The sequence below is a fragment of the Emydura macquarii genome, unplaced genomic scaffold (assembly GCF_026122565.2).
Source record: "Emydura macquarii macquarii isolate MOO-44397 ecotype Brisbane River unplaced genomic scaffold, CSIRO-AGI_Emac_v2 contig_3506, whole genome shotgun sequence".
NCBI lineage: Eukaryota > Metazoa > Chordata > Testudines > Chelidae > Emydura > Emydura macquarii.
The window spans coordinates 1,973,884-1,996,381 of NW_027133643.1; the positions used below are offsets into that span (position 1 = coordinate 1,973,884).

Sequence of the window (22,498 nt, forward strand, 5' to 3'; positions counted from 1 at the left end):
AGACCAGGCCTGAGTCACTGACTCACAGTTTGGACTTGGGTAAACAAATAATTATATTCCCTTGGGGTGAGATTTTTCAAAGACACTTAAAGGGATATGAATGACCAATTCACATTCATTTTAATAGGAATTGGACACTCACATCACCTTATCTGGCTTTGAATAACTGAGTCTCAGTTTCTATATTAGTAAAATGGGTGTGGTTGTGTTTCTCATAGGTGTGTTGAAGCTTCATTGTTTGAACACTACTTTGGGAACGTTGGATGAATGGTGAAATGAAAGTGGAAAATAATATTGTTAGTAGTATAGCAAATTAAAAACTGATGAAAGGAAATGCTTGTTCACATAATGCACTGTTAGCCAACGAACTCATTGCCTCAATATTTCATTGAGTCCAAAAGCATAGCAGTATTTAAAACAAGATTAGACATTTATAAGGATAACAAGACTATCCTGAGTTAACAGTAAATATTAGAAAAAGAAGCAAGCATTTTGGAAGCGATCTAAACACTCATGATTCGGGGCATATACCAACCTCTAGCTAGTGGGGTTTAGGAAGAATCTATCCGGAGAGGCAGATTATCCCATTGCTGCTTATGGCAGGGTTTCTGTGCCTGCCTCTGAAACTTGTAGTAGTGGCAGTGACAGGATACTAGCCTGGAGAGACCATCAGTGTGATCCATTATGGAAATTCCTATGTTACGACGATATTATCCTTTTCAGCTTCTGCCTAGACTCAGTTTCTACTACATAGGACTGTCCACCTCCACTAGGCACTTTCCATCTCACAAGTGGATTTTATTATTTCTAACGTGCACTTTCTAATAGTTGCCATCCCTCTAAAACTCTCAATGGCCAACATTTGTGTGTCTAGCTAGCACCACAGGATATATTGTCCAGTTTAATTTCTCTCTCCTAATCTGCTCAATAATGTCCGTGTTACTTTCATTTATTGTCAGGCCTATTGATCCTTTTCTAATCTAATTCACATCATTACACTCTCTCTATTCTTCTGGTGACAGCTGAAAGTCCTTGAGGAGGGAACTATGTGTCAGTGATCACTACAGTGGATATTCTTCTCTAGAAAGTCTTCCTGATTAAAGACTTTCCCCCGCATAGGGCCAAAACTCTATGCAGGCAAAACACTACTGACTGAAGTCAACTGGCGTAATTCATCACTGCTGTTCGCGAGTGCACCTCCACTGAACTTGCTTGAGTTGTATGCCCATTTACACCAGTGGAGAACTGGGCCCAGTGGATGCTTTGTTTGCCTAGGACTCTGGGATTGAGTCCACAGGCAATGTGGGTGTCAGTAGTGTCAGAGCTGTAATCTTCTGCATCATTCTCTTTGTGATGGCCCACTTATGTGTTTTAACTCTTTGGTGTACTGTTTTTGTTGGATACATCCTTGCTATTCAGTTTCCTTTATAATCCTAGTATTGACAACTTGTGGGATAGGTTGAAAAAGCAGAAAAAAAACATAGGCCAGATCTTGAGCTGGGGAAATTTGATATAGTCCATCTGAACATTGGCTGAGGCCTACAACAATTGGTTCAGAATGCAATAAAATTAAACCCTGAGCTTGCAAACATTTGTGCATGGGCTTACCTTTAAGTACGAGTAGTCCCATTGACTTCCAGTGAACCAAATGGCATAATGAACTGCCATTTCACTTCTAGCAACTAATGATGCCAAAAGGTTTGAAATTCAGCAGCCAGACTCTTGGGCAAGGACTAGAGGCCGCAGCACTACAGCTGCAGCCTGTGCTAGTACAGTGATGTCGGATGGGCTCACTCTGCCCTCTGCTCTCAGGGCACCTAGCTGGAGTAGTCAGAATGTGGCTCTAAAGTGGGAGTTCTGATATATATCTATATATATATGGACCCAAGGAAAGGAGGCAAAATGTGTTCCAAAACTGTGCTTGCAGAATTTACAGAAAACCACCCCTGCAGGTGCAAGCACGGCCCCAAACTTTTGCCATCTTTTCACATTTCAGAGACAAGGCCTTCTGCAAGTCCACCCTCCCACGGTCCAGCTTGATGTTATCAAACTAGTAACCCTGGAGCAATAGTTAATATTTTTAATGATTAGTATTTTACAGTAGTTATTTAATTTACAAATCATTATAAAAGCAACTGATTTATCAAGGGAATTTTCAAATTTCTCAAATATTAATTCAATAATCATATCCTAATCCTCACAGCTGTGGGGCCAGACTCACTCTCCTTTAGTGCTGGGATGTGCACAATGCACCTCTTTGCACCATCTAGGGCCCAGGTGCTGGAAGAATTCCCTTCCCCACACCCCTATTGCCAGCAGTCCCACTGTTGGAGGTATCTGTTAGATTTTTTATCAGCCTGATAAGAGGTCCTCCAGCTCAGAGGTTGTACTGAGTCAGCACATCTTCTACTGCTCTAATCTTCTAATCTTGCCCATCCCGAAAGAGCACAAACCACCATTTTGACCATACTGGCTCCCTGTAGGCTCCAAGGCAAAGGGGAGAGTGTAGCCAATTTGAACCACAGCAGCTTCCCATATTGTGGACTTTTCTACCATTGGTGCTGTCCAGAGGTACAGACCCTGCAGGGCACCTGGCCCTGAATTCTCACTTGCAATTAATCACATTTACTTTCATAAAATTAACATAAATCATTAATAAATGCAATAAGCATTGATAAAGAGTAATCAATCATATTAAAACACATGGAAGGCAAATCGATAATAAATTAAGCATTAATTCATTTAACAAACGTTAATCTATTAAGCATCAGGAATTAGTTATATTTCAGCGAATTGGTTGAAAAGACCTGGTTTGTGAATTCCTTGAAAGGTACAGAATGATCCCTGCTACACAGTCATAAGTGATTATTTCTAGCCATTTGGATATATCCAGCTATGAGCGTGGAAGACCATTACATAGCTTAACTTCTTCGTGTACCTTTTCCTTCATGTAGAGTCTATATTTTCCACCAGGCTGTTTCTTAGCATTTCTCCTAGTAACTCACTTTCTGAGCAATTTCTTTTCTTCCCTCATACTGATACCCTTTTAGATATTTGCTGTTTCATTTAATTTGCATCTCAATTAACTCAGGGTGAGTTGGGAAATTTCAAATAAAGAATTTTTTGTGTAAATTCATGAATTACTTTAAATTTAGATTACATGCAAGTTGTTCTCAAGTTGTCCAACCTCCTATCCAGGTGTGAAATGCACTGTGCATTCTTTGACTCGCTTATCTTCAGATTAGCGAGAAGAAGCCAGATGCAAAGATGTCCCATGAGACTGAGACTGTATTGCTTCTTTAGCAACTGAGACTTTTCTTTGTATATAGAAATGAACCTAATTATATCCAATTCCAAATGGATCTAGATTTCATTGGCCAGAACCTCAGTGGTGACATGCCTACACTCGGCACAGCTGAAGAGAGTGAAGGAGAAAAGTAGTTCAAATCCTCCTTTTCACTCATGCAATCCTGGGCCAGCCATGCGCCAACAAGCCCCATAACTCTCTCCTCTTCTTGCTCAGTATACCATCTCCCTGCCCCTGCCATCCAACATGACCACTAAGCAGGAGATGCCGGTGGCATAGAGCCAACTACACTAGCTCTGAGACTCCCTAGCTTTCCAGCTGTTTGTGGTGCTCATTGACATCTCTGGCTGTGGAGCAGGGAGTCTAGCATGGACCCACTCCTCTGATCGCCATCTAATGTTCAGCATCTGGGGCTAAAGGCAGCACAAGCTTCAAAAACAGTCTCGTAAGTGCCACTGCTGAGTTCAATCCCCCTAATGACCACTATGCCTGCCTGAGCACACTGCAGACATAATGCCTCCTTCCAGCATGGGTCAGGCACCACAGCCACTAGCGCCCATCCCCATACTCCACTGGCTCTCAAAACCACAGTGCAGGGAGTTTCAGCTCCCTAAGTATATTTCACCTCACACAAGCTCTCCTACTGACCTCTTCCATCTGATTTTTATTTGACCTGAGCAGGAGTCTCTCTCGATTATCTTCAATTTACTAAACATTTGAGAAAGTGCAAACTGAAATCAAGTGCAGTCTTTATTATTTCAGAGGCTTTGCAGAACCATGCTGCTATTTTTGCCCCATCCTTTAACTTTTTGTGAAGTAAGGCCTGATTCTGCCAACAGAGTTCGGGCTTACCTCGGCACATGTGTGTAATCCCATTTAAACTGCCAGCGTGTCTATCCACCTACATGAAGTTGAGCATGTGCTTATGTGTTTGCAGGACTGGGGCCTACAATTTCTATATTCTGTTATCAATCTAATGAGCAGCCAACTGGAACCATCAGTACCTTTATGATAAATTGTTGCAAGGCATTATATCATAAAGCCAAAAGTTTAAGCAAATCAAAACTATCAAATTCAGTACATAAAAACCCCGACAGTCCAAGTACAACAACAGGTACTGTTCAGAAGGCACAACATTGCAGTTTACATGCTACTCACAGGGACCATGACAAAATTCATCATCTTCTGCTCTTCTTCAACCCCCCTTCTCTAACATATACACATAGCAGCATGTATATTCAAACAAAAACAAACCCTACCTAAATAAAACACTCCACTGCACACACAATTCTGGAGAGGATGAGAGAAAGAGAGAGCAAACTACGCATGACAAATGTTAATCATGTAGCTAAATAAATTCCACTTCTATGGTGATAAGGGTTGTATAAGAACCTACAAAGAATAGAACGGACAGGCTAAGCTACATTCAGTACAAGTCTCAGAGCAGCATCTATGTTATATTTGTATACAGCACTTTGCAAAGCCAACTTTTAGATGCTACAAAACTGTAACATGTACTCCACAAAAGCCAAAAAAAAGTGGGACATGAAATTTTGAAGTCGTTTCCATTTCATATGGTGTGAAGGAGGATTTTTAAATTTGTAATGGAAATTTTTTCATCAAAATTTGTATTAAATTGTTATTGAAATTTTCTTGTTTACCAGAAACCTTGTTTACCAGAAACCTGCTTTCTATGAATAACAATAAATTTGTAACCACTTCAATAATGTTTTCATAATGAGCTTGATTTAAATATTAAACAAGGAAATGAAACCAATTGCAAAAAAAAATGTGATTTTTTAAAGGCAATTTTTTTTGTTTAAAATACTTTTTGTTTAAAAAAAACAAAACACCATGCAGCTCTAGTTTTGAAGTTTAGCTATAAGAACTGCTGGGGATTTGTAGGGTAACTTGCAAAAGCCATTGGACAGTCCAACTGAAAGAGGTGTTCAGGTAACATCAATGTTTGGAAGAGTTCTTAAATATAAGAGGGCCACGCCCAAAGATAAAGAACGCTAGGAAAAATTACTGTTTCCATCTTAATGCAATAAAGTTCTGTCCAGTTTCATACATGAATGTTTTCTGCTTGTATATTCCTTCCATTCAAAGTGCAGAATTTGGACTTAAATTGTGAGCAAAAAATGTACTAATTCAAATCCTTCTAAACTGGATAATCTGACCGTTTAAGGGTTTGTTTGTTTTTTTAAATCATGTTATGATGCCAAGCAATGAATGATCTTTTCTTTCCATCCCGAAATCACAGGCTTTTGTTCATACAATGAAGTAAGATCTCACACTTTCTGCTTCCTCTATTAGTTGCTAATGTTTCATTATATCATGATAAAATGAACCAGTCATCTTGTTGACACTTGACTGGGATTTTGGTAAATTACATCTGCTGTAGCCTAATACGTGGAATCAATTATTGATAATATAGGTGTGTGGGAACACTTATAAAGTGGTTTGGGATATGTTATCGCTCAAATTAAGAGCTATAATGAGCATCTGAAGCCATTTTAACAGTGACCTCTGTAGATATTAGATCTTTGCGATACTCGGTAATTCAATTCTGGTTTAGAATCAAAACTAGGTCCGAATGATAAAAGACAGCACTGATCCATTAAACTACTATCGTCATCGTTCCATTTCAACTTAATATCTGACACCTGTGTATTTTTTTTCACGAAAGTGCTGGTGTTAGATTCACTTTTCTTATTTTCTAGAACCTTTGCCAAACATTTCACTAGAACAATTTTTTCCTGGAAAGTATTTGCCTCAAGAACACAGCAATTAGTCATATATAACTGACTCCTCCTCGCTTCTTGGGAGCCTATCATGTTTGAAATCTATTCAGAAAGAATGGAAATTTTATTGCAACCTGAGAGTAACTTAGCCATATCAGGGTTCCTACAAGGACTAATAATAAATGCAATTGAGAAAAGTAAAATTGTGGTGTGCTGCCAACATTGTTATTAGGGACCCTCTACAAGAAGATCTGTGCTAATGCACAGCTCTCTGCCCTGACTGGGGTGTTGAAAGCTGATTTAAAGAGCTGCACAAAAGAAGCTATTTGCAGTGCACACAAGAGGTTTTATTGGTCCTACAAAACTTAAGAACCAGGCTACATAAGACTTAAGAACTGGGCTCGAGTGCCATCTCCCAGCACCTTTTCTATGAACTATTTACATATATATAGACAAAGCACTCTCTAACATGGGGCATCTGGGTTTGTATTGACACACTAGCAATAAAAACAACAGTTATCGCACAGATATCTTTAACCAGGAGAGAGAACCATACAGCGGGCAAAGAAATGTGAACAAGTTCTTAACATCTGGGGCTACAACATGCTTACAACATGCAGGCAGGGTACTGCGCCATGCCGAGCCCTGGCAGTCCATCCATATTACCAGATGCAGGATCAGGGCTTATAGTAGTAAGGGACTAAACGGCATATTAATCAACTTCATAGAGGACCCCATGAGTGCAGAGAAAAAATACAAAGTCAACTGGGACCTGATCCAATTGCCACAGAAGGAAAGAGGAGACTTTCCATTTACTGTAATGGGAGCTAGGTCAGGCCCTTGGAGAGGTTTAAACTCATAGAAGTTAGTGAGAGAAAATGTTCCATCTATTAGATCATCCGGCCCATCTGCCAGTGTAAGATTGTTCCTTACAATGCATTTTCTAGTGTTATATCCAGTGTCCTTTTAAATAACCCAAGTGATGAGGCTTCTAAAATACCCCTAAAGAGATCATTCCACAGCTTAATACATCTCACTATCAGGAAGATTTTTCTGGTGTTCAGTTTAAATTTTCCCCAACTTTTCGTTCAGCTCATTACTCCCAGTTCTGGCCCTGTGCACCACCCTAAATACAGTTGTTTTTTAGATAAATAATCCTTCCCTCTCATTGGCGTTTACATCCTTCATAAGTGCACAAGTCCTTAATATGCATCCCCTACCTCCACAATCATCTCTTAGCCAGTCTATAATTATGTAGCTTTTAAAATCTTTCCTTGGAGGCCAGTCTCTCCCAGCCCCTGAATTTTTGTTGCTCTGTCTTGAATTCCTTCCCATAGGCACAGAACAAATGGTTGGAATGTTTCCCTGTGTTACTAACAAGCATTAACATTCACTATACTTATTTGCTTAAAAAGTGCTCATGCCCAGGGAAGTCCTTAAAGATTTGCTGATGTCTCTTGAAAAATCAATCAAAAGTGTTCCTTTAACATAATTCTATTTAAGTGCAGTATAAATATGCTTTGTCGTTCGCTTCCCCAACCTGTGTTATTAATTACCATTTGTATTACAATCATGCCCAATGGCAGGGTAATTTACTAGATTAGGCAGAGATGTGGGAAATCCTGAGTCCTAGCCCCAGCTCTGCCACTGATTTGTGTAGCCTTGGGCAAGTTACCTAATTTTTTCTATGTCCAATCTGTAAAATAGATAGCAGTTGTCCAACCTCACAGGCATGTTGCGAAGATTTCTTCACATTAGCCCTGTAGTTTGAAGATGTAACATGCTGTATAAGATAAGAACATATTATTAAGCAAGCATGTGTGTCAATAAAAACTCGTTTCCTCAGAATTCACCTACTCCTGCAGGCTATTCCTCACCAGAATCATAACCAGGGTGTACAAACCTGCTCACTTCACAGAACCCAAACTGGAGGTTCGACTCACAAGGTTTCACAGTTTCATATGATCTCCAAACATGAAAATTTGGAGCAAACCCAGGTAAAACTGGCTGGCTGGCTAAACCTGCCCTCCATCCAGAATGCTTTTACAAAGTTTGGGTTTGGGCAGCACCCCACCTGGCAGCCCTATGAAAAACTGATGAAAACGGGACCCTCTAGAAAGTAGACTGGTGTGCCTTCCCCCAGAAAGGCTTTGTGTCTAAAAGGAGGAGGAGAATGGCCTACCTAGGCCTCAAAACTGCCAACACTTACATATATGCTTAAATAAAGCATGAGTAGTCAGTGGGGTTATTCATGTGTTTAGAATAAAACAGCTGCGTGAATGGTTGTGACTGGAGCCCTAGTTGTCTTCGATTTTCCTAAAAAATTTTTAAAAGTTTGTTTTGGTAACAAAACCCTGCAGGTTTTTCATGGTTTGGGGTTTTATTATGTAAATTTCATAGCCATGGTCATAATCCTGTTTGTGACATCAATTACGCTAATGCCTATAGAGATTATTGTAATGCCACAAACAGCGGAATTTGTCTTCAAGTGAGAAATAAGCAGCAGGAGCTAATAAACTCTCTCTGAATTTTATTTATTTTGAAGAAACAGTAAACAGGAAAAAACCCAAAACAATAAGAACCACACATAGTGCTATTAACAATGAGAAAGGAATCTATACATGATGCGGATCACTTCTTAGTTATTTCAAAGCCGTTCCTTAATTGAAAGTCTGTCTAACATTAGCTATTACTAAATAAAAGGAAAGGCATTGAGACAGGAAAAAGTATAGATTAGTGAAAGCAATTATGAACACTGAGAGTCCACCATTTGTCGGGGGATGTTGTCAACACTATTCAATGAATGTTTAATTAGAAAACAGGCATATCTATCTATAGGAGTAATAGGATATTGACCAGCAAGCAGTTGTTTTTGTAAGTTATTATTGATAAACAGAAAAAAGGAGGGCTTTTTCTTTTCTATTTTAATGTATACAATTTTAAAACCCACGAAGCAACTACATACAGGTCAAGACCGTGTTCTGTATTTCCTTTAGACATAGTACTCAGAACATGAGGGAAATGGTGGCTCAGATTGGACAGAACTGCCTGATTACTAGATGTTTTTTCCATGTTGGTCATTTCAGCTGACATCTTTATTTGTCATCCCTCTGACTGTTCAACACACAACACATGGGCCTCTTTCTCCTTGACTTTGGATCCTAAATTATTAATTTTACTTTCTATAGCTATAGTTTCTTGTTCCAAAGAGTTCTAAGTTAGTAAATCCTGTCTGATCTGTTTAGTGTCTTCATTCCGTGTATCTAGATCCAGCTTTGTGTTTGGGATCCAATCTGAAAACCTGGAAAAGGCCCATTTCAGCTTCTGGGGTAGACCCTTTTTCTCTCCCCAGACCACAGTTATCTTCTGGCAGGAGAGTCCACAGGGAACCTCTCCCAGGCTCTTCTCTTACCACCACATAAGGGCATAGGGCTGCTCCCTACCCTCAATCTAACTGAGATTTTTCAGCAGATGGTAGATGACCCAGCCACTACCCAGGTATGAGGCAGCAGGTAATAGCCTAGGCTTTTCCCAGCCATTAGCATTTTCCTCTGTAGCCACAAATCCAAAACGCCTCTGCAGACTTGCAGGTAGTTGTTATTTTGAGGTTTCTATCAGTGCTGGTCAAAATGTTAACCTTGAAAAAAAATGCCACAAAAATATGTTATTTATTTTTTCAAATTAAATTTTTCATGGAAAATGTTTCTTTCAAAATTTCCTGAGAAAGTTTTCCAGTTTTTGTTTAAAAATCAGAAAATGCCCACCAAAAAAAATAATAAAAAGATAAATAAAAATGTTAATGGAAATACTATTTTATGACCAGCTCCAATTTCCACCATCTTGGATCAGTTTCTGGATTCAAATTTTTATCAGGACCACTGAAATTCAAAGCCCTGAATTATAATTTTGACAACACTGAGTTCTTGACACATCTGGGTCCAACCAAAAGAAACAGAACTAGCCAGGTAATGGTTAGAACACATACTGTCGATGAACTCTAAAGAAATAGGGCTGCTGTTTTCACATGTGAAAAAAACATAGCAGTAAAATAAGATAGAAAGAAAAATTCTTATAAAGTACGCAGCACAAAAGAAGAATTTAAATCAAAAGTTTCTGAACAGTTACAGGAATTTTGAGACTATAGTTTTAATTGACTGAGATACTCTGCCCCAACGCTCAGAAACGTATCTTTTTACTCTGTGAAAACCATATATAACAGGCAACCAAACAACCTCTGTACTTCTGCCCTTAAAGTAAAACAAAATGTCAATGATACTTTGCATTTCTAGTGTGACTTCCATTCAAATACCTCCAAGCACTTTACAAATATTCAGGAGTAAAAAGGTGGACAAAACAGGGCTGGATGCTATAGCTCCACCCACAATCCAAACGTGTGCCCATAAATCCTGAGGAGTTGGATATTTCCACTAGATTGCTAACTGTTTCTCAACCGAACAATGTAAATGTTGCAAACTAGAGATGATGAATGATCTAAAATGACTATTATGTCTCTTATGTCTATTTTTATTCCATGATTCCATCATTAGGGTCCAGAATCAACATGGGGATTAATGAGGCAATTCATATTACCTATATTTATAAATCCAGTGTGTCTAAAGATTCGGAAAGATAGCAGTGTGTTCTTTTTCAGCTGATTATCTTTGTAACAGTAATGACTGAAATCGTTTTTTCTGTCTCTTTTTTTTTTAAATTAAAGCTTAAATTTTGCAGAAACCAAACCAGCACCAAATAAGGGCTCGTAAGACAAACTACAGATGTCCCAGCCCTTGTAAATATCAACCAAACAAGCACCTAGACATTAGTCTGAAGCGTGTAGCATTACGCATTTTTCACAGATGAGGCAATTTACCTCTCCAAGGTGACACAGCAAGTCAGTACTGAGACTGGGAATAGAACTCTGATCCCCAGCCTTGCAAGCCAATACTCTAAAAGCACCAGACCACACCATACTATCTTACACTCTTCTGTATTTTCCATAAGTTCTTAAAGCCTTTCACTTCAGTCAGATTACCTGTAGAAGGGAAACATTCCCCCATACCAAACATCTATTTGACTTTTTCAAAGTACTACACATTGTGTTCATACACAAGTTCCCTTTCTACTCATATTATTGGAAAGTGAATCACTAGCCTGGAAGCAACTGTTCCCAGCAGACTGTGATTAAGAAAGAAAGAAAGAAAGAAAGAAAGGGGGCAGCCAATTCAATCTCTCCAAGCCCTGCTGTAATAGGTAACAATGCATCCAGTTAATCGGGATGCCTCTAGGGGGAGACTGTTATATAATGTTCCCACATTTTAAATTGGGAGAATAATTTATCTAAGAATCTTTCCTTATATAATTTTGTCACTATATTTATTCACTGTGTGGAAAGCTCCTGATTTCTTGTATAGAAGCCAAAACAAATGTGATCAAAATAATAGTGAAAAGTTAAATTAGAATCCAGTATGCCTGGGCAAATATACAAACTTATCTTCCGCTACTATGGTCTCATCTAATTTCAAGCTTCACGTTTTGTTCTGCTTTCCTTTTACAGTTCATGGCAGTAAGTTAGTGTTCCTGCTATTCAAGAAAAGTGAATTTTTGAAAACCAAAGCTGCTGTTTGTCAAATTCATTTTAGAAATCATTTTGAATGGTTCCAAATGTCACCTTTGCAAAAAGCTACATACTTAATTACCATGAGTGTAAGCATGGTCTGCAGAAATCATATGAAAATACTGAGTCTGGGTTATTCCAGATGTAAAAGTGATGAACAACCAATCTTATTTCTCTCCATTTCTCTCTCTAATTGTTCCTTTGATTTAAATAATTTTGAAGCAATTGGTAATTGGTAATTTTCTATTTCCTAAACGCAAATTATTAATTTTAAAAATCACTGTATTAGAACTTTACAAAATCAGAGCAACCCTTGACACCTGCTCCTGCTCCCATTGAAATCAATGCAAAACTCCCACTGACTTTAGTGGTGCAGGATCAGACATTTAGGGCTTGTCTACATGACCATTTAGTTTGCAGCAAGCTGGGGTGTGAATCTACCCCACACTACCTTGCAATGGCTAACTGTCCATGTGGACCCTGCCAACACACATTAACATTTCGTTAATGCACTCTCACCTAGTCACCTTTGAAATGGGACTAAATCAAAGCACACTGAAAAACTGTGAATGCGTTTCAGCATCACATGGACAGTTGCTCCGGACACACTAGTGTGGGGTAGATTCACACACCAGCTTGCTCTGAAATAATTGTTCATGTAGATAAGCCCTTTTTGCTGGCTACTTACTGATTGATCAGTTAATGCTCACAACTCCCTGTGAGGTCGTTCAGCATTTGTACAGCTCCTAGCACAATGGGGGTTCTGGCCCATGGCTCGGGATTCTAGGCGTGATCTCAATAGACATGATAACTATAACAATATGAGACAGGCAATGTTATTCCCATGTTTCAGATGCAGGAACAGACTTGCCTGAAGCCACCCAGAAAATCCACAGCAGAGCCAGGATTAGAATTCAGGGCTCTCTCTTTAATCCAACAGTTAGTGCTGATGCTCATTAAAAAAAAAAAAAAAAGCTGTCTGAAAATCTACAGAAACATTGACAGCAATGTTACTGCTGCCTTGCTAGCAAAAGTATCGGCAGCATGTTTTGTTCCAGCAGTTAGAGATGAATGTCTAGGACGAACACTTGTCTGATTGCTTAGGAGGAGAGAAATACAGTTATTAGCTTGTAAACAAAGATACAACCTCTCATCCGTTAGGCCATGTCATTTCTTCTCTCTCCAGAACTGGACTTACGACATGGAATAGCCCTTGAAACTGTACAGTACGTTTCAATAATTATATAAATGTCAAGATGCTAAGACATTTTTAACATGCTTTCAATCACAGAATTTGCTCTCTTTTCCCGAGGCATGCTCAAAATGGATAATGTTGCCCTACTGGTTCAGGCTGGCTCAACCGTTTTTAAAGATGCCAATCTCTCATCTCCAATATCGTGCCAACAGCAAAGTAACTCTTCATATGGCCATTCCTGGGACATGAGAAACAAAGTCATGAGGCCAAAGTCAGCCTTCTGACATTTACACAGGGCTTGCACTGAATATACTGCTAGCATAACATGAATATCCAAAGGAAGAGCTTGGCCATAATCATGAGACAATAGCCCAGTTTCTGAAGCCATTCTATGTGCGCCATTTCCTGTATGAACAGAGCCCCTCTCCTTCCTCATTGGTCTTTGGCTAGATCACAGGCCTGCACAAACTTGTGTCTTAGAGATATTTCAAATGGAGAATGTTTGCGGGGTGGATTTTATTTGTTTTGTTTTGTGGGGAGATAGGGGTGGAGAGAGGGCAAATGGCAGTGGGTCTTCACATTAAAACTCTATAATACTATTGCTATGATTATTTTTAGTGCAGTTGCCCCTAGCCTACCTGTAACTGGGGCAGTCCTTTAAAGCAGGGTCCCTCTGAGGACTATTTCTCCCATACTTCCCTTACATCACACAGCCAAATCCCAGTAACAGGCCGGTTGGTGGGGCCAGCATGCTTCAATACATCATGAAAATCTTTTAGGCGACCAACTGGAAAAAGCTAGTCTCCAACTCAGATAATGTTTCAGGGTGAAGTAAGCATCATAAAATACAGCTGACTTACCTAATGTCAAAGATCTAATTTCATTCGCGGATCACAGGAGCAGACCAACACACCATCTATTATTAATTATAATTATTATTCTCACAACAAGGAAGAAGAGAGTTACTGACTCAAAACATTACAAATTCACACAACAGCCACAGACAGTGGACAAGGCAGTAATGTCATCTCCATAAAAGAACTCTGCTGGCTCCCTTTCCAGTGCAAGTGCACTAAGAGGTGTGCCATATTTCCCTCACAGGTATAATACCTCCACCTGGAGGCAGAAAGGTCCTAGACAAAGGATAATGCCATCCAGAAATATCTTTTAGAGGGAAACCATGTTGGACATTGCCCTTCAGTGCATCCTACTGCTCTTTCGGAGTTCAATCCTGACAGGGGCTGAGTTTCCTCAATTTCTATAGGCTGGCAGAGACTTGAGGATGCCTCACAAAATCAGACGTTGGGAGGCCAAGGCACAGATGTAATTGTGTTCATGTGACAAATGTTTACCCAGTCTAGTAGTAAATAGATATACATGAACCTATTGCTAGTGATGGCTTTCATGTTTTCAAACCAACCGTATATCTGGGTAACTGAAAACTAGGCTGTATTTACCCATGAAATTCAGAAAAAAATAGTTCAAAATTAAACCTTTTCCATTGCTGATTTTATGTTCCTTATTTATTGGGAAAAAACCAGGTGGTCTTCAAACACCCATTAAATATTAGCATTAATAAATTTATTCTCAGGATACCAGCAGCACCTACAGATAGATGTTGTGAAAGCATTTCGCTTCCACAAACAGTGAACATTTTATAGTTGGTAAAACAGCTATGGTGTGTCAAGAGTGACTCATGAAGAAATATCAGTCCATCATTTCAAACCAATTTTACAGTTGCAGGAAAGGTGAACAAAGTTTCTATATGTGAATAGGCGAGGAAAATGTATCCTCATTCTGTTCATGAATTCCATTGTGTCAGACAACTACAGTTGGGGATTTTTTTTAAAAAGGCCAACACAAATGTAAATGTTTCAATTTATAGCGGTAAAATTAAGTGTCAGATTCCTTTCTGTTTCCATTGAGTTTAAATTGTTCTTTTGGGCACTGAAGAAAGAGACAACTTTTCCTTATGAAATGTGTTTCCAATACAGTCCTGCAGGTTAAGAATTGAAGGTGTGGGCATGATGGGTCAATGAACTAATATAGCAGACCTTTTCATCTGAGAGAAAGTCACAAGCTTCTCTAAGGAGGAGAGATACAAGAATCAGTCAGTTTGTGCTTCACAGGTTACAGAAGAGGTGAGAGTACTCTAAAAAGCAAGTCTCTGTATGCATCCAATGTGTATCTGTGTTCAGTTAAAAATATCACAAACTGAGAACTGGAACCATTTTGCATTCTATAAGAAATGGATGATATGGTGTGGACAAAATGCTTGCACTGGGATTTCCAATAAAACCTAAGGGAATTGGATATCCAAATCCCATTGAATTTCAGCTTGGGTAACTAGACAACAATCTATACACATTTCCATTATTGATTATTGTTGAAGGCTCTGTGGAGGGAATTTCATTCATATGAGGCAACACAGAAGAAAGTGTAAAGCACAGAATGGAGACAGATATGAAAGGAGGGCATCTTTGGAGGAACATACACAGAAATGAGACAAAGATATAGAAAATTTTTCTTTTATAATTCATAATGAGATGAGAAGGAAGAACTATGAACTTCCAGCCTATGCTCTACACAACAAACCTACATTCAACTAATGGTAAATTTTGTTTTAAGTCAGACAAAGCCCATTTTCACTGACCCTGGCTTTTTCTATTGGGGATTTTGAATTCGGGAGAGTCTCCAATTTTCTGTATTGGGGAATATTGCAGTGTTGCCATTATGTTAACTTTGAATTATGTCTGAGTATTTAAATATGGAATTGTTCCTCTGCTTACAATGACAGGCACATTCACATCATATCAAATTGAGAAGTGGGGAAATCTAAACAAAGCCGATAAGTTCTGAACTGAGCCTAAAACATCTGCTGTGGTGCTTTGGAATTGCAGCACATATGGTATATAGGAGCATCCAATTTTGAAGGCGCGCTACCTATGTAGAGAATCCATAAAACGTTAGAATCACCAATTTTTGGATGTTTCAGTCTTAGCTCTGAATTTTCTTATTTTAATACATCAAGTTATTTTAGGGGTGATCTTTCTGTTTTTTTGTTTGCCTGTCTGTTTTATGGCATACTGAAAAAGAAGAGAAAAATAGGTGCCACTGACATCCTATGGAACTCTTTAGTACTTAAAACCTGATGGAATGTCCACTGTGTCATGGCAGAGTTGGATGAGTTCTGAATACTTCTGTTATTTAGAGGCAGAGCTAACTCACACTTTCTATTATAAGATTCTGTTTTCAGTTACATATAATTTTTCCAGACATTAGCCATTTGGTCTGAAACTTCCCATGGCAGGTGTCTTCCTCATGCTAAACTTTTTATTTTTATTTCTTTTTAGTTTCAGCTAAAACAGATCAGAGAACAACGTTAGGGAAGATATGTTGGCTTGCCCACGTTAAAAAAATTCTTAAAGTCAATTCACTGAGACGCTTTAGTGCTTCCTTGCTTTTGAGAATGGGACTGAAATTTGACTGGAGGAAGGGGAGTCACCAGGCTGTCAGTGACGTGCCTTTTGCTGTCCCTGTGAAGATCCTCCCAAACGCAGTCAAGTTATAAACCTCCAAAAAAAAAAAAAAATCTCAGTTTGCACATGCTTAGCAGAGTCTTGTCCGAATTTGGCAGCTGAATTCTCTGAAGAGTCTATCTATGCTGGGAATGGTCTATCCTGGGGATTCAGGAGGGGAGGGGCAGGGCTTTTCCTGCAATTGCTCCTCCGAGTTTTAAAAGGCTGTCCAGGCACAGAGACAGAGAAGGGTGACTGTCTCTCTTGTGCTCTCAGTGGTCCCCCTGCTGGTGCCCAGGCAGTGAAGAGAAGGAGGAGATAGCTACAGTGGAATGCAGAGGGATGAGAAGCAAGGGGACAAGGAATGGAGGCTGCAGGAGGCAGAGGGTGGGGGTGGATCAGAGATGGACAGGACAGGGAGTGGCGGTGAATAGGATCAGAAGATGAAGGGACAGGAGTTAGGGGATAGGGAGCAGACAGGAGCAAAAAAGAAGGGGAGGGGAAGAGGGATGGATAAGAGCAGAGTGGAAAGGAGGCAGCCACTGGGGTAGGGAGTGCAGAGGAGGAGATGACAACAGGGACAGGAGATGGGGATGGGTGTGTGGATAGCAACAGTCCCAAATCTCAACATGCCTCTGCTGTCAGCAAAGAGCTGTGAAATCCATTTGCAAAGTGTGTGTCTCAACCCCTTCTAGTAGCTTGGTCCACGTAGAGGATAACCACCTACTACTGCTGCCAGTTACTGTGATAGTTCAAGAGGTAGAGGCAGTTGCATACTGTCTATGTATGTATACCATGCCCTACATGCCCAACTGGCTGGGTGTTGTCCAATTGGCGGCTCACAGGCCAGATCCAGCCCATGGGACAATTCTGTCCAGCCCCCATGGAGGACACCATTATGTAGAACAAAATGGTGTTCTCTACACAGCATGACTTCACATGCACCAGACATGCAAGGCCATGCCACATGGAGGATGCCATTTTGGACCGCCTAAGGCATGTAAGTGAGTTGTTGCATGCCTTACTAAAACTGCCTTGCATGCCACTGTGTAGAGGTCTCTGCTGTGGATCTAAGGTCCAAACCCTGCTGATGACTCAAGTTGGGCATCAATATGTTTGTACTTGATGGAATTTTTTTAAATAGGAAAGTACATTTTCAAAGTCTGTATTAAAGACCATTAAAGTTGCAAATTCGGACACTCAAAGGTTAGGAAATACCACACTTAATGTTGCCTTTGCAACAGCTCCTTGGGGCATATGCATTATGATAGTCTTTAATTATATCATCACAAACTATATTTTTCCAGAGGACCCCTACCTCATTCAGTGTATGGACAAATGCTCTGGGAATGAAGCAGGACTGTGTAGTTAATGGGGCTGTTGTCTGTAAGACCCTTGACTCATTTGTTGCAGCAGCTGGAAGGTGGGTAATGCAGGAAGCAGACGATAGCGGGAAGGAAAAGGCCGGTCCCCTGGTTAAGAATGCTGACTGTCATCCTGGAGAATTGGATTCCATCCCTGCCTCTGCCAGACAGTTCCTATGTAATGTTGGACACATCACTTAAATCAACATTTTCAGTTTACTGCTAATCGTGTGTTCCTCTTTTTCTGGGTGCCCAATAGGAGACACGTAGGGTCAGATTTGTGGAAGCACTGAGGGCTCACTACTGCAAAAGAAGTCAATTGGAGCTGAACTTTGAACATATAAAGCGCTATATAAATGAGAAGTACTTGGAAAAATGAGAAAAGAGGATGGTGGATAGGGAACCTGATAATCGTCTTCAAATATGTTAAAGGATGTTATAAAGGTGATAGTGATCAATTGTTCTCTATGTCCGCTGAAGGTAGGACAAGAAGTAAAGGGCTTAATCTGCAGCAGGGGAGATATTAGGAAAAAATGTTTTAACTATAAGCACAGTTAAGCACTGGAATAAGCTTCCAAGAGAGGTTGTGGAATCCATGTTTTTGGAAGTTTTTAACAACGTATTAGACAAATATCTGTCAGAGACAGTCTGAGTATACTTGGTCCTGCCTCAATGCAGGGGACTGGATTAGATGACCTCTTGAGGTCCCTTCAAGCCCTACTTTTCTATGATTCTGTGGCCTACATGTCTCAAATTGGGAACTGAAAAACAGTGGCCACATTTCATAAATTTGGCCTTATTCTCTCTGTAACTCAATTTCCTAGCTGTAAAATGAGGTTAATATCATCAAAGGTCTTGAGGTCTTATTGCAATGTGAGCTATGAATGTATGTATTACAAACTTTCAGGGTTTTCTCGTGATCATCTAGTCTGATCTCCTGCATATTGCAGGCCACAAAACCTCACCCACCTACTTCTGTAGTAGGCCCATAACCTCTGGCTGAGTTACTGAAGTCCTCAAATCTTGATTTAAAGACTTCAAGTTACAGAGAATCCATCATTTACTCTAGTTCAAACCAGCACATGACTCAGGCCGCATGGCACAGAGGAAAACAAAAAAATACAGGGTCTCTGCCACTCTGACCTGGGGGAAAATTCCTTCCCACCCCCAAATCTGGTGAGCAGTTAGACATGGGCGAGACCCAGCAGACAGACACCGGGGAAAGAATTCTCTGTAGTAATTCAGAGCCCTTCCCATCTAGTGTCCCATCTCTGGCCATTGGAGATATTTGCTAATAGCAGTCATGGATGCGTCATTGTAGGATTCTCATCCTACCATTGCCTCAATAAACTTTTCGAGCTCAGTCTTAAAACAGTCACGAGCTGTCCTGTGACTCCACAATACTGCTGGTTCTTCTAGCACTATGAGTGCAATCCAGCTCCATTAGGGGGTTGGATATAGTCCTATGTGAGCATGATTCCTAACATATTTGTCCAAGCCCTTCCAGAGGAGAGTCTTACAGTGTAGTGGGAGAGGAGACACTATACACGTTATTACTAACAAGGTGGGCATTAATTTACACTCTTACTCTCCATAGACCTGGAAAGATACTCTTCACCCTTTCCAAGCATTCTTCTCCCCAGCCCTATCAGCTTCCCAGTTCCTCTAGGAAGCTTCCAGGATGGCTGGTGAAAGTGGGTTGCATAACAGAAATCCACAGGATTTTTGGTATTCTCTGCAGAAGCAGAAGGTAGCAAAATAAAGTACATGCGAAAGCATCAGGGTGCAAAAGTATGTGATATGAACAAGTTTATTACACACTCAAATAGGGCAGCATTGTCCGATTTAGCAAGGTCATTATTTCTGGCACTGAGTTTTAATGAAACCATATCATGCACTTTGATAATATCAGCTGAGTTAATAACTCAGAGAATGAAATGCTTATTTTATTTCCTTGTGATCTTAGGTCAGTGTGTCCCCTAAGAGAGCAATATATTGCAATATTCCTGACTCACACCGTTTGAAATATAAACTTTTTTTTTAGATCTGAAAGGCCATTAATGTTCTGTAATAAATATTGTAACGGCAGTGTACCCTTTGTTAAGCTCACGTATTTCTTTTGCAGAGAATCATTAGTTAGGAACAACATGGATGAGAATATATATAACTCTGTTAGGGCTCCCTCTTTTGGCAACAGAAAGGCTTTAAAGTTTCTCCTAATAAAGTTGATCACAAAGGATTTTGCTTTCAGGGGTGTGAATAAATACCAATTTCAAACAAATACAAGAGAGATTTGTTGCTGCAGTTCTTTTAAACAAATATATCTAGACTGTGCATTTGGTGTCATACCGGGAAGGACCCTCTGGACACAAATCTCCCTCTGGCTATATATGACAGGCACCCTTTCGGCAGATACAGCAGGTATTCAACCAGAGGCCTCAAGGCAAAAGCTGCTTGAGATAAGCAGCCTAGGTTCTGTAAGAAGGGCCTGTAACAACTCATTGTCTATAGATCAGCAAAGAGGGAACCTGTAACACACTCACTAGTGGGCTACATCTGGAGAATGGATGCAAGAGGACTGCAAGAAAGCTGATGCACCAATTTTTTAAAAGGGCAAATGGGATGGCCTGGGTAATTATAGGCCTGTCAGTCCAACATCAATCCCAGGAAAGATGATGGAGCAGCTGCTACAAGACTCAATTAATAAAGAATTAAAGAAGGGTAATGTAATCAATGCCAATCAACATGGGTTTATGGAAAATAGATCCTGTCATACTAACTTGAGACCTTTATCAAACAAACTCATCAAAAAAGTTAACAGTTTTGACATAATATACTTTGACTTCTGTACAGCATTTGACTTGGTACCAGATGATTTTTTGATTAAAAAATTAGAATGATATAAAATTAACATGGCACACATAAAATAGATTAAAAACTGGCTAACTTATAGGTTTCAAAATGTAACTGCAAACAGGGAATCATCCTCCAGCAAGATGTTTCTAATGGAGTCCCATAAGCATCATTTCTTGGCCCTACACTATTTAACATTTTTATCAATGACCTGGGAAAAAAAACATAAAATCATCACCGATAAAGTTTGCAGATGATACAAAAATAGGGGGAGTGGTAAATAATGAAGAGGACAGCTCTCTGATTCAGAGTAACCTGAATCACTTGATAAACTGGTTGCAGGCAATCAATGCTTTTTAATATGGTTAAATGTAAAGTTATACATCTAGGAACAAAGAGTGTTGTCCACACTTACGGGATGGGAGACCCTATCCTGGGAAGCACTGACTCTGGAAGAGATTTGGGGGTTATGATGGATAGCCAACTGAACTTGAGCTCCCAGTGTGATGTTGTGGCCTAAAGAGCTAATATGATCCTCAGATACATAAACAGGGGAATCTTGAGTGTGAGTAGAGAGTTACTTTACCTCTGTATTTGGACTGGTGTGACCATTGCTGGAATACTGTGTCTTGTTCTGGTGCCCACAATTCAAGAAAGATGCCGATAAGTTGGAGAAGGTTCAGAGAAGAGCCAAGACAATGATTGAAGGGTCAGAAAAAATGCCTTATTGTGATAGACTTGAAGAACTCAATCTATTTAATTTACCAAAGGGAAGGTTAAAGAGGTGAGTTGATTACAGTCTATAAGTGTCTACATGGGGAACAAATACTTAATAATGGGCTTCTGAGTCTAGCAGAGAAAGGTATAACATGATCCAATGGCTGGAAGTTGAAGCTAGACAAATTCAGACTCTAAGTAAGGTGAAAATTTCTAACAGTGTTCCAGTGGTTAACTAATCTCAATCTCCCTAGGCTCATGTGGATTCTCCATCACTGGCAATTTTCAAATCAAGATTGGATATTTTCTCTAAACAACATGCTCTAGGCATTATTTTGGGGAAGTTCTGCAGACTGTGTTATACTGCAGCTCAGACTAAATGATCACAATGGTCCCTTCTGATCTTGCAATCTATGAATCCTTGGTACTGTTCTCTTTCTCTCTGAACTCTGGGTCGGTCCCAGGGCAAGGTGACCCCATGTAGAAGGGAGGACTGAGAGTAGGATGCACTGTATCCCCCATCTATCCTTTGGGGAATCTGATGAAAAAAGTATGCATAATCCCTGAAATAACCTCACTACATGAAGGCAGACTTTCAAACAGCTAAGCACCAATGTGCTGAGCTCCACTGGAAATCTGGCCTCTTGGGGGTACATCTATACAGCAAAAAATAAACCCCTGGCAGAGAGTTTCAGAGCCCAGGTCAACTGATTTGGGCTTGCATGGTGGGGTTAAAAATAGCAGTGTTGACGTTTGGGCTCAGGCTGGGCTCTGAAACCCAGAGATGGGGGGAGGATCTCAGAGCCCAGGATCCACCCTGAACCCAAACATCTACACTGCTATTCTTACCCTGGCAGCTCGAGCCCCAGTCAGTTGACCCGAGCTCTGAGACTTGTTGCCATGGTTTTTGTTAGACATAGGATAGACATAGACTTGGTGCCTAAAAGGGAGAGCTCTTTCAAAAATGTCACCCTTAATCTCTCTGTGCCTCAGTTCCCCATCTTTCAAATGGGGAATCTGTCAAAAGACTCCCTTTCTCCCATGCTTTTTCTGTCTCTTCTGACTTGTTCTACACAGTGCAACAAGTTGCAGAATCGTGACCTCAGATTGTAAATTCTTTGTGGCGGGGACTGTTTATCTGAACATATGGTCAACCAATCTATTCTGAACAGACACCACAGTCCAA

General features: G+C 40.0%; 1 protein-coding gene across 1 annotated transcript in view; it reads right to left on the reverse strand.

Annotated features, from left to right (window-relative positions):
* The window catches only part of LOC137144931 (BEN domain-containing protein 5), an 803,386-nt gene that overhangs the window by 124,569 nt on the left and 656,319 nt on the right, over nt 1-22,498 (reverse strand). The window lies entirely within an intron of this gene.